This window comes from Hippopotamus amphibius, chromosome 6, assembly GCF_030028045.1.
Source record: "Hippopotamus amphibius kiboko isolate mHipAmp2 chromosome 6, mHipAmp2.hap2, whole genome shotgun sequence".
In the NCBI taxonomy this organism is placed as follows: Eukaryota; Metazoa; Chordata; class Mammalia; order Artiodactyla; family Hippopotamidae; genus Hippopotamus; species Hippopotamus amphibius.
Genome location: NC_080191.1, coordinates 164,946,048 through 164,960,635, shown reverse-complemented (window position 1 = coordinate 164,960,635; position 14,588 = coordinate 164,946,048).

The following is a 14,588-nucleotide window of genomic DNA, read 5'->3' as shown; positions in this document are numbered from 1 at the left end:
ATCTCACTCAGAAAATGCCAAAAGTCCTTGACACATGGTGCTATAGGAGCCATACCCCTTTCAGGTCTCCTCTCTAATGGCTCTCACACTTACTCATTTGCTTCAGGAACACTGTCCTGTCCTCAAACCTACCAGGCATTATCCTACCCCATCTATCCTTTTGGACGTTAGTGCTTACTGTTCCTTTTGCCTGCAAAGCTCTTCTCCCAGATATCAACATTGCTTCATACCTTCACCTCCTGTAAGTCTTTGCTTGAAAGTCACCTTCTCAATGAGGCCCACCTTAATTACCCTACTTTAAATGCAATTTCTCCCAACCCTGTCTCCTTTTCCTGTCTCTTCCCTAGCACTTCCACTTCCCTGTCTCCTTTTCCCATAACATCTATCATCTTCTACTTATCATCTTCTACCATACTACATAGCAAAATTCTATTTATAATCTGCTTTTGGCCTTCCCTTGTTAGAATGTGAATCCATGAAGGGAGGAATCTTTGTGTCATCCACTAATTTATACCCCAAGGCTCTAAAGCAGCTTGGCACTTAGTATGTATTCAAACAAATTTTATAAGTAAAGTTCCCTAGTTCTGGAAATTTCCAAAAATAACTGGATGGGAATTTGATGGGGATGAAGCCTTACAGAAGTGAGTGTGGGTAAAAACCGGGGACAGCTGACAATGCTGTATAACTTTAAGTTATACATGGTAGATTGAATGTATCCATTCTTTTCTTAAATACGCTAAGATTATAGTAAAGGAGTAAAAATGCATTTTCATTCACAAGAGCAAAGAGAGTGGCCAGAAGATGAAGAAAATTAGCTATAAGTTTTAGTATGTGGAAAGACATCTGAGATAGATGCAGATAGATAAATCATAATTGACTCAATTTCAAGTTTCTCCACTATGCTAAGTGACTTAAGGAAAGAAACTGAGACTAATCAAGAAAATTCACGCTGTACCAATGCAGAAATGCCCAAGACTTAGAGGCAAGAGAGGTGAATAGAATTTTGGAAATGAGGATGAACTTCATCTACAGAAAGATAGCATTGCAGCAGCCCAGAGAAGAGTCAATCAGAACATGACAGTGAATAGCTATTGGAGAATACGAGGTAAGATTAAGGAAAAATATGTAATGAAAATGTGGTGATAACGACTGGTAAATGGAAAGTGAAGAAACTAAAAATGCAAGGTGATTATAAATCTATGAGAAACAAAAGTTGGACTAACCAACCAAATGGTTAAGTTGTGAATAAGGTAAATAACTAATGTTGAATTATAAAAGCAGGGTTATTCACATTGACAATGTAGGCAGAGGAGGAAAGTTTGAATGAGGGAAGGTGGGTTAGGATTAGAAACTAAATCCTAATCTCAGATTGTGTGGAATCAATGAATAATATCTAAACTTTTTAAAAAGTCAGGAAATAGTAGTAAAGTACATCATGTGGAAATTAGGTCATAAATATCTGAAACAGGATGCCAAAAAGTTGAAAATTATTTCCTCAAGAAATAGGACTTGGAGATAATGCTATATGGGAACAGGCAGAGGAGAGATGCACTAATTTTCATCATGAGCCAATAGTACTATTTGACATTTAAGAAAACGTAACAAGACAAGAATACAACCCCCAGCATGGGAGAAAATATTTGCTAATGAAGCAACTAACAAAGGATTCATCTCCAAAATATACAAGCAGTTCGTGCAGCTCAATATCAAAAAAACAAACAACCCAATGCAAAAATGGGCAGAAGACCTAAACAGATATTTCTCCAAAGACATGCAAATGGCTAATAAACACGTGAAAAGACGTTCAACATCACTAATCACTAGAGAAATGCAAATCAAAGCCACAATGAGGTATCACCTCACACCAGTCAGAATGGCCATCATCAAAAAAAATCTAGAAACAGTAAATGCTGGAGTGGGTGTAGAGAAAAGCAAAGAACTGTTGGTGGGAATGTAAATTAGTACAGTCACTATGGAGAACAATATGGAGATTCCTTAAAAAACTAAAAATACTACATGACACAGCAATTCCGCTACTGGGCATATACCCTGAGAAAACCATAATTCAAAAAGATACATGTACCATAATGTTCACTGCAGCACTGTTTACAATAGCCAGAACATGGAAGCAACCTAAATGCCCATCAACAGATGAGTGGATAAAGAAGATATGGCACATATATGCAATGGAATATTACTCAGCCTTAAAAAGGAATGAAATTGAGTTATTTGTAGTGAAGTGGATGGACCTGGAGTCTGTCATACAGAGTGAAATAAGCCAGAAAGAGAAAAACAAATGCCTTATGCTAATGCATATATATGGAATCTAAAAAAATGGTACTGATGAATCCAGTGACAGGGCAAGAATAAAGATGCAGATGTAGAGAATGGATTTGAGGACACAGGGGTGGGGGGTAGGGAAAGCTGGGATGAAATGAGAGAGTAGCCTTGACAGATATGCACTACCAAATGTAAAACAGCTAGTGGGAAGCTGCTACATAACACAGAGAGAACAACTTGATGATTAATGATGACCTAGAGAGGCAGGATAGGGACGGTGGGAGGGAGGCTTAAGAGGGAGAGGATATGGGGATATATGTATTAATATAGCTGGTTCACTTTGTTCTACAGTAAAACTGGCACAATAGTGTAAAGCAATTATACTCCAAGAAAGATCCCAAAAAAAAAAAAAGACTAAATGCACGTGTTACTTTAATAAAAATAAAGTTAAACAAATAATGGTTTGTCAGATTTATACTGTGCAATTGGAAACAAACAAAGGAAATCATGCCATAAGGAAACATAAATTTCTTTAGGTGGTGGGGCTATAGGTGATTTTATTTTTTATTCACAATTTTGGAATTTTCTAATGTCTCACTAATATGTGTGCATTACTTTTATAATTGAAAATCTCAGCAAAATTCTGTTTTAAAAAAACATAAAGTACTGCCTTCGTTTAATAGATGAGAAAAATGGGCTTTGGAAGGATAATTGACTATTCAAGGTGCATAACTAATTAGAGTGAGACAAAACTAGAGACTATTTTGATCTTTTAATTCCTGTTCCAAGTATTTTTTCACTATGGTCTTTTATCTTCAAAAGTGGCTGTAAAAATAAACATCAGAGAATGTGGGTTATAAATACATTTATTTCAAATAAGTAACTCTAACAAAAGAGATTTTGGTCATATCCTATAAGCTACGTATGTTAAAATCCATTCCAATTACAGAACATGCAGCAGTTATAATTAACACGTAGAGAAGTGTAAGCACATCTGGAAACAGGGCTAATGACTCAGCAGCTGGAGTTTTTTGGTTTTTTTTAATAAATTTATTTTTATTTATTGGCTGTGTTGGGTCTTTGTTGCTGCGCGCGGCCTTTCTGTAATTGCGGAGAGCAGGAGCTACTCTTCATTGTGGTGTGCAGGCTTCTCATGTGGTGGCTTCTCTTATTGTGGAGCACTGGCTCTAGGTGTGCGGGCTTCAGTAGTTGTGGAACATGGGCTCAGTAGTTGTGGTTTGCAGGCACTAGTGCAGGCTTAGTAGTTGTGGTGCCGGGGCTTAGTTGCTCCGCAGCATGTGGGATCTTCCCGGACCAGTAATCGAACCTGTGTCCCCTGCATTGGCAGATGGATTCTTAACCACTGTGCTACCAGGGAAGGCCACAGCTGGAGTTTGATGAAGACATTAGTGAAAGTCAGGATTGAAGCGGTTGGAATTTATTTTTAAGTGACTTACATTTATGTGTCAGTGCAAGTCTAACCAAAGTTCATGCTTGGTGTATGGTTCGTTGGTTTACTTTTGGGGGCTGGGGAGGAAGTGTGGGGAATAGACTGTAAGTGGGTGGGTAGGGTTGGTAGAAAATAGTTTGTTTTCATAGAAAGTTTTCTGGCAGATTTCTTATCAAATATCACAGGTCACATTTTAATTTAATGTTTTAGAAATACTTATTGTATGGCTATTTATGTCAAGTATTGTACAAGGTTCTGGATATATCTCTCCAATAAACTTTCTTAGCATTATTTTTCATGATACTAGGGTTTCCCTACTTTTCTCTGACCTCCAGACAGAGACTTGAAAGTTCTGTAGCAGGTGCCCTTTATGGTTCACTGAAAACTACTGCAAATAATAAAATGATAAAACTAATTTGGGTTATATGATTATCATGATATTTAAAATAGAATTTAAAAAAATAAGCCTGTGTTTCTTTCTGTCATCTCATTTCTGAAAATCTTTGCCTGCGTCTTAGTTCATCAATAAATCATTAAAATTCAATTTTACCTGGTATCTCAGATTTTAGTTCTGATAGGACTAGATTTTTTTTCTTCCCATGTTAAAGAGCATTCATTTTTAAAAGGAGATTTTTCTTACTGATGAAGCATGTAGCTTTTTCTTTGAACATCCAGCAGAGGGCATGAAAGCCTATCCATGATTCTAGCCCAATAGCTGGATTTGATTTAATGGCTAAATGCAACCATGAAGCTAGGTTTTGGACAGACCCTAGCAGAATGGAATAATAATGAGGTTCAGATTTGCAAAGAGGAATTTAGTACTTTAGCTCATGCTGTTCACAATGAAGCTGAGCATCGGGTGAGATGCCTGCCATCAGAGAGTCTAGGAAATTTGAAATATACTTGTACTACTGAGGATGACACCTGAGAGTTTGAGTTGCCTAAAAAGGCAGGGTAATTTGTGTATATGCTCCTCAAGTGGCCTGTGACATCTACAGCACTGACCCTATAGGTCTAGTCTATTTCTTTTTTATCTGACCATGAGTTCCCCTTTAATTTTCCATTTCGTAGTTCCAAATTTGTTTCATTTGTGTTAGGAACACAACTTTTATCAAAGACAACTATAAAATTCAGTATCTTTCATGAAAATGAAATAGATCTAGGATAGGACTGAACAGCATTCAGGTGGACAATGAAATGAAACTCAGCCAAAATATTATATTTAAGGCAAAATGTGAAATACTTCAGGTTTGAATAAGAGAAAATGAGACAATGAAAATGTGTTGTCTATAAGGCTCCACTTTCAACAGAGAATGCTTTTTTTTTTATCAGAAGAAAGAAAGGAAATAGAGTATAGACTCCAAGGGAATCTTTCACTTTTAAATCCATTCTGCGTTGTGATTTTGTACAGAATAACAACATAGGCTATTTTCTTTCTGTTTAATACTACATCTTGGAAAAATAGTGTATTTTCTTGTTATTTTACTAAATGTAGTTCTGGGAAAATGAAATGAAAGTAATATCCCTTTGCAAAATGGCATAATTTGGTGACAAACAAAATCTAATTTATATCTGTGATTTGGAAATAGTTATTTTTACTTTTCTCCCTTCTAAAATTATGCCAGCCTGGAGCTACTGTCTGATTCATGAAGCAAGTGATGTATATCAGTCAAGATGTCAGTTTTTATATTAATAAGATGAAGAATGGTATTGTTCTGAAGCACTGAAATTATCAATGAATGTAGGTGTCTTAGTTTCATTATCACATTTATCGAGGAGAAATTTCCTCTTTGGAAAATCTGTTTATGGGATGCAGTAAGCAAAACTAAGAGAATTTCCCTTTGTCTAGTAACTAATATAATCGTGTCTCTGTTTATATTTAGTAAATGGTCAGCTTTAATTTTTTCCATCCGATATGAAAACTGAATTCATGTTTCAATTCAGATATTTCTCTCATTTAGGTATTAAATCTGGATAAATTTATAATGTTAAAGTCTTAGGTACCACTAACTAATTGCCTTTTAGATTTAGAAGGTCTGGAGATATTATTTTTTTTTTGAAGAATATTGAGAGACAAAATAAGAAAGCCTAGGGATTGATTTTAAACAATCAGCAGATGATTGCATGCTTACCTGATAGTATGTGGAATGCTTGTCACTTATGACATGGCCAACAAAATAGATGGATGCTATATGAGGAGAGTTGGATGAAGGGATGGGATGACAATCTCTCAAGGATGTCAAAACATTACTGGTGTTCTAAGGTCTTTCTGGAGATAAGGTTTTTTTTTAAAGGAGAGTTTGTGGCTAAAAGGACTGCGTTGATAAGCTGTGTAACCCAGCCAAGGGACACACTCAAGTAACAATAAATGGTCACTAAAAAAGGTAAGTCTGTGTAACTGTAGGACTTCTGTTTTGCTGTTTGAGGTTTAAGTGTTTGGGACCAAAACTAAAGTGTGTAAGGCTTCAGAAGAGATTTTGTCTAATTTATTAATACAGTTTTACTATAATTTTATTAGCACAAGGAGAGAACTCCATTGAGAAGGCAACAAAAATTGGCATATGCTCAGAACAGCCAATACTGGAACATTAACTCCATGTGATTAAGCCTCTGCTGTGTTTTTAGTGCTCCAATTTTTATTTTCCAATAACACATTTTTTTCTTAGTTTCCTTCATCTTTATTTTGCCTGTTTTAGACAAGTTTTGCTGACTGCATCAGTTTCTGCTGCATTAACCAAATTAGCTTATTTTGTTTTTATTTACTAAACTTGAAGCTTCTCCCTTTGCCAATAAAATAAAGCCCTCCTTTGATTTCCTCCTCTAATCATTATATCTTGCTGCATAGTTTTAGCAAACAAAGACCTTGTATAATGTTTAAATTTAGTAAAAGGAAAACAACTATTTGCAACTAAAGCATCTCTCCATTCCTTCCCCTAATTCTCTGGGCTACACCGGCTTAGCTTTGCATGCAAAAATTTAATTTAGAAAGCAGTAGAAAAGTTTGACGATTTCTACAACCCTGTCCAATTTTCTGTCTATATCCAGCCCCTCCTCCAGCAAACTCAGGAAGACAGTAAAGAGCCAAGTGTATTTGGCTTCACTTCCCTTCATCTGTACAAAGGTTGTATCACAAAGGCATCTCCTTAACTTCAGCCCTGATTCAAATACAGATTATAGAAATTAAAATTACAGGATTTTATTTGAGTCATAGCAAAAGCAAAATGTGGGTAATTTTGGATCTCGCATTTGAGAGCCAGTTGAAAAGGACATTTTTCAGACAATTGGAACAAAATAGACATTGGGAAAATTGCTATTAAGGAGTTGTTAACTGTTGATGCTGGCTGTGATAATGGTATTGTAGCTACATTGTTAAAAAGTCTTTGTTTTATATATATATAAAATAAAGTATTTCTGCATGAAATGATGTGACTTCTGAGATCTATTTTAAATAACCAAATAAATAAATATACTTATTTTCTTATTCTTTGGCTCTGGAGAAAGCCTATAGGTTGAATTTGAGCATATGTTCATTTTTCACTTCCTAACTCTAATTCTAGCTTGTGGTTCTACTTTGCCTGAGGAATGAAATTTAATAAACTATTGAAACTTTGGCTTAAAGTATATTTTATTTTAAGAATATTACATTGATTAACCCATTGTATATCCAAATTCAGTCACTCAAATATGGACTTACCCATTTTTGATAACCCAAAAAGCATTTTACTTGTTTTTATTTAATATATGTTAAAATCAACTCAGTTTCAAAGTTAAATGTATTTAAATGAAAACTTCAAGTGGTATCCTAAGTGGAAAACATGTTTTTTCATAACCACATAAAAATAAAATAAAAATATTCAATGTACCACCTAAAGATATTTCAAATACTATTGGTAGTAAGTATAAAACACTTTGAAAAAAATAAATATATGTTTTGAAATTGGGAATAGACCATACCACGGTACTAAAAACAATAAAAAATTTCCATTTGCAGAAATAAATATTCAAACAATTAGTGATTATTTTTAAAAGTTTATCAACTGTACTCAATTTAGTTAAATAAGTGCAAATTAAAACAGTAATATGATATCATTTTTTCCCATAAAAGTGGTAACAATATTAAACATTGCTAATATCCTGTTAGCGAGGGTATGAGGAAACAAGCATTTCTATACACCACTGGGAGAAGTGTGAATTAGCATAAAATTTTTTTGAAGCCCAGTTTGGCTATGTGTGTCAAAAATGATAATACCATATTCACATGGGATTCAGGATTTCTACTTTTCGACACAGAAAGTAATTCTATAGTTATAATCCTATGGGAAGGCAAAGATGTTTTTAAAAGAATATTCATTGCCACAGTGTTTATGATAGAAAAAGCAGTGGAAGCAATGGAGATGTTTAAGGGGACAAATTAGACAAATAATGGTGCATATGAACAAAGAACTATATAGCCATTAAAAAGAATAAGCTGCTATGGAAAATGTCAATAAGTATAGCTAACGGCTCATTTTATTTTTAAAGGGAAGATAAAGAGTAACAGTATGGTGTATACATTTTCAAAGGATCTATATATGCCGTAAATCTTTATTTCTTTTCCTTGTAAAGACAGAAGAAATATACGGTAAGTACCTCTCTTGGGAGAGGGATGGTGGGGGGAACCATGGGGATGGGTAAGAGAGAGATAGTTACATATTTACATCTCTGTACTGTTATTTTTTGAAAAATCTTCTGCATGTATACTTTTTCTCTATATTAACAGACACTCTCTGGGTACAGGGATTATTTTTGTGTTTGTTTTATTCTTTATTCTTTTCTGTTTTAAACAAATAAAGATTACTTCTATAAAAATTTTAAAGGACAAATCACCAACTGTTTTGCATGGAAACATAGGGTAACCAATATTGGATTGTGTATTATATTGTTTTCCAATTAATTACTGCATATCAGGTGCCAACATTATTCATTTGAGAGCAATTTTTCGTAGCTCAAATGCTGTAGAACCTGCCCTAGGAATGGTTTTTCCACATAAATCCCCGTTTCCCTCTTTCAAGTGAAATTGGAACTATTCTCTCCAGCATGAGGATGCTGAGATAAAGAAACAAAACCAAAAAGGTAGAAGAACTGATTTGAAAGAAGATTAAAGTGTAAAGGAGAAGATATGGTAGGAAGATTAATTTGGGCATCAGACTTATCTCTGCCATGGTGAAGACTGGCTTAATAAGACTTTGCTGCATAGATGATGCCTCAAAGAGGCTGACTGTGGGAAGGAAACTAGGATAGTTAACCAGCAGAATAAAACTAGCACCTTACGACCTTGAATTGCATTTCTACTGAGGACTTCTTAGAAAAAGTCTTCATCTCCATTTTCCTACCTGGAAAGAAGGAAAATACTACCTTCCTAGGGTTTTCATTTTAAAGTAATGTGTGACTATCAAAACCTACTTATCCCAGTTATGCTCTGAGGATATGGAACTATCAGTAATTTTTAGCACATTAGTTGCCCTCTTTTGATTCTATTTCTTTGTGCATGTTTTTCCCTTTTCACAGAATTCTTTTCCCTAATTTGTTTTCTTTGAAGATGCCTGTCATCTTTCTTTACACAACTGAAAATTTCCCTCCTCTATAGGAAGCCTTCCCTGACTCCACAAGCAGATGCAGAGATGTCTTTTTCCATGACATTTCATATATACCCACATTATAGCAATTACTTTATTGTACTCTAAGGTTCTTCTTTTTTACGCCTCTGTCCCCTCTATGTCTTAGGCTGCTTGAAAACATAGAGATGGCCTTTAAATAAAACTGCACAAATGTACGCATGAATAATGGAAGGAATAAGCCAGTGAACAAATAATTGCATATGCTGGATACAAATAAAAAGCTTAGCTTCTCCAGGTTAGGATATTATCATCATTCACTCACTCATTTATTCAAAAATATGTATTGAATGTCTACTATGCACCAGGCACTCTGTCAGGTGCTGGGAACAGAGCAGTACAGAAAGTATGTCTAGTGGTGTATGACACCACTTTGAAAAAATCTTCTATTTTAGTTTTCTCATATTATTATCAAAAGTAACTGAAATAGTAACCCCTTCTGTAGAATGAAGGAGTTAAACAAGATGACCTCAAAAATTCATTTTAGGGCAAATCTCTACTTCGAAGTCATTATTGTAGTGAATCCTTTCTAACATTAAAATTTTTCTGTTATGTTTTAAAAACAATTTGAAAGAAAATAGACATATTTCTAATTATCACTCTGCGTATTTGTGTGTGTGTGAATTTGTAGTTCTATGCAGAGAATTAATTAAGATACCCTGTGATACTTAGATTTAATTTCTATAACTACTTCTCTCTAACATGAGGATTAAAAGAGAGTAAGGTGATATGAATAATTGAACAGATAGGTGTGACTATGGAAGGCTAATTTTCAGACAGAATAATAATCCAGATAACATTCTATTATTTTTTACATATTTTGCATTATTAGAAAGTTTTCTGGAATACCCTCACCCTCTTCTTTATTTTTTTATATTTTATATTTTTATGAAGAAAAACTGAAAAGAGTTATAATTGCCAAATTAAAAACTAAATCTTAGAATTATATTTTCAGGACCTCAATTCAGTTGTCTGGGAACAAATTCTAACCCAAGAATTAATATTTTTATAAGAAATTTGTTAAAGCCAATTGACCTACTCATTGGGGATACATATAAGATGTTTTTCCATGACTCTTTAATCTTCCAATAAAGTGCTGGTTATGGATACTATTTTGTTCTTTAAATTTATTCAAAAACACTTGGATTCATATTTAAACTGAGTAGCAGGGACTTCCCTGGTGGTGCAGTAGTTAAGAATCCGCCTGCCAATGTAGGGAACATGGGTTCAGTTCCTGGTCTGGGAAGATTCCACATGCCTCAGAGCAACTAAGCCCCTGTGCCACAACTGCTGAGACTGCGCTCTAGAACCTGGGAACTACAACTACTGAAGCCTATACGCCCACAGCCCGTGCTCCTCAACAAGAGAAGCCACCACAATGAGAAGCCTGTGCACGGCAATGAAGAGTAGCCCTGGCTCACCACAACTAGAGAAAGCCTGCACACAGCAAAGAAGACCCAATGCAGCCAAAAATAAGTAAGTAAATACATTTTTAAAAAATAAAATAGAATGAGTAGCAAATGTGATCCCCCATGTGAGTAAGTGATAGAGATTCCTACTGTACTTAGAAAGAGTTATTCATGCTTTCAAACAAAATGAAAGATTGAGTCTTTATGAACCCCAAGCACACACGAAGTATAACCTGTGTTTAGAGGAATTAAACTCTAGAGACCAAAGAAAAACTCCAATACTGTACTCCAATTGCGTCACTTGATTTTAATCCCGATAAGTATTTTTTTATGTAAGGGTGTGTGTGTGTGCACAATCAGTTGTGAACTGTATATTGATCATTATAATATCAGCATATCTCAAAATTTTAAAATTTATGGTACTATGAACAAGGAAATTATATGGTGAAGGACATAATATAAAATCTGTACAGTAGTATTATCCAATCTCTTTGTATGGAAATCATCTTTACCCAGATATTTTGCTAAAAATGATTTTTACACTTGGGTCAGTTAAGTGGGATGATGCAAGCTGCAGAGGAATCATCTAGCAAGTATATTAAAAATAACTCCAAAGTTCTGGTATAGTATTATTTTTGATCTGGATGCTGATTACATAGTATGTTCAGTATGTAAAAATTATACACATGATGTGTGCACTTTTCTGTATATATGCTATACTTTAATACAAGAAAGAAAATACATAAAAGAAAATACAAGGGATCACTAAAATAGTTTAGAAGAAAACAGAAGAGAATAGCATCATTATTTGGGGCAGACAAAAATTTCTTAACCAAGACACACAGAAATGATCATCATAAAGGGAAAAAATGATGAACTGGACATTAAAAATAACTTGTCATCAGAAAATTTCATTAATACAGTGAGAAGATATTTGCAACACACATATCTGATAAAGGACTGAGATCAAGAATATATAAAGGACTCCTTAAAGAATAAAGAAAATAGAAAGATTGGCAAAGAAATTGAACATAAAATTCACTAAATAGAATAGTCAAATAAATCATAACCCTATTAAAATGTGTATGCCTTTATTAGTTATTAGAAAGATGAAAGTGAAAAACTATGAATTTTTAATTTTTGATGCATTGCATACCTACCAGAATGGCTGAAATGAAAACAGATAGATAATATTAGGCATGGACAAGGATGTGGAACATCAGGTACTGTGAGTGTGTAAATTGGTACAAGCACTTTGGAACGTGGCTTGGCAACATCTACCTCTGAACCTATGCACACCTGTGATGGAGCAAGTCCACTCCTAGGTATCAGAGAAGGGAATGCATAGATCTCCCCAAATCATGTACAAGAATGTTTAAGCATAATGATTTACTTTATATAATACAGGAAATTATATCCGATATCTTGTAATAATCTATAATGGAATATAATCTGCAAAAATACTGACTCACAATGCTGTACACCTGAAACTAATACCATATTGTAAATCAACTACACTTCAATAAAAACAAAGCAGAAAAAAAAGAATGTTCATAGAAGCACTATTTGTAATCACTAACTACTGGAAACAAACCAAATATTCATTACTAGTAAAATGGATTAAACATTTTGCTGTGGTACATTCTGCAGTAGAAGACTGTACACCAATGACAATAAGTGAACTAAACTACATGAAAACATATAGATGAATTTTGAACCTTAGGATATAAAGTTGAGTGTAATAAGTTAGACTGAAAGAATTAAATATACGGTAGTTCAAAACCTGACAAAGCTAAACTATGGTTTTGGAAGTCAGGAGAGGGGTTGCCCACAGAAGAGTGAGGGTAATGACTAGAATGTGGGACAGAGGGAGCCTCTGGGAAAGGATAATCCATTTATCGACACGAATACAGATTACACAGGTAGTTATATTCACTGTGGGAAAATCCATCTAGCTGTAAACATGTACTTTTCTGTATGTACTTCAACATTATGATTACTTTAAGTACTGCATCAAGAAAATACAGGATCCAGTTTACAAAAGCCCACACAGACCAAAGATTAACAATTTAAGTATCATCATAATAATAGCTATTATGGATTAAAGCACATTGAATCAACAGAAAGCTGCAGGTTCATAATGACACTAAAGTATAAATAAATACTGAAAAATAATGTGCATCACTCTTTGAGCTAAAAGAAGACCTATACCTCCTTACTTTCTCAAGAAAGTCCTGACTTAATTATTGATGGCACCCACTGTTACTCTCAAATTGTCCCTGTTTGGATGATAAATTACATATTATCTCATTAATAAATGAGCTCCTTATTTTGTATTAGTGAATTTGTAAGTGGAGGGGAAGAATTTTAAGCATTTATCCTGCCTTTTCAGGGTAACTCAATAGACTCAAATGAAGAGACTAAGGCTTATTTTACGGAAGAATTTTTACTACAGGTGAAGATAAAATAGAATTAGAAAACCATCTTTCTACAAACTGTAACCAATGTATTGACTCCAGCAAAGATTATCAATTGTTAAAAGTATTATTTGAAAATTATTCTTATGGTTGATGGAGAATAGGATATTCCTATAGTTTCCAAAATAACACCACAATAATCACTTGTTTTTGTCATTAACGGAAAAATACGTACAACTGAAGAATGGAGGGATCAGATTAGCATTACCCTAATCCAGTGAATAACTTTAGCATAATTAAGGCTAAATAAACCAGATATTAGGTCTTCGGATACGCTTCCCATCACCTACAGTGTATCTTAGAAACTATTTAACTTGATTCCATCAAAGCCTTTTGATTTAAATTTCAACTTATTGGAAGTACAAGGTATAAAGGAACAAGCTAAATGACATCACCAAACAAATCCAGAAGATAGAATAAACTATAGGAAAGCTGGTTCAGTTTTTTCTTTTTTTTAATAAATCAAGGATGGTGAAAAATTAAGGAACATAACAACCAGAGGAATGCAAATCTTGGTTTGGACAAACAGGTAGCATAGTGCACTTTGAGAAACTCGGGTAAATTTAATCATGGATCAGTTACTAGATAAGATGAAAAGAATGATAATGGGGAAAATTAGATTACAAAGCCACACAGATGGAATGATCTCAAAAAAGAAATACATTGTCTTTGTGTGGATGTGTATAAACAGAATATCTGGAAGAATGTGCAGATGTTTTAGGGGTAGGGATACAGGTGGAGAGAAAATGGTCCCGTGGTGTTTAAATAAGTTTCACTTTTGGTTCTTTGTGTTTTCCAACTTTCTACAATGCACATACCTAACTTATAATCCCAAAAGGCTAATTTCAATTAAAAATGTGGTATTAGAAAGTCATGGTGAATAAAGGGATAGGTAAATAAGATTGTTCCATTTTATACATTTTTTCCCTTATTGCAATTAACAGGATATGACTAAATTATAGTACTCAGAATTTAGTGGGCTATTTTAATGTTTCAACCTAACAACCGGATGTGTGTATACTTTAGCCTTATATTATTTTTTCTTTCTGAGCACCTTGAGCTACCACTATGTCAATTACTGCTTCTTCACAATTTGATATCTGTTTTGCTGTTCACTAGTTGCTATACAAAATAGACTCTTTGTTATGCTTTATTTGGGGATGCTTCATTAAATTATAGTGGATTAGGAATAAACATTCCCAAGGGAATTTTTCAAAAAATACTAACATTCTTCCCAGGATATACAAAATGTTTTTATTGAGAAAAAATTCAAAACATTCATAGACGTCAATTACCACCATAATCCTTTGAAATATTT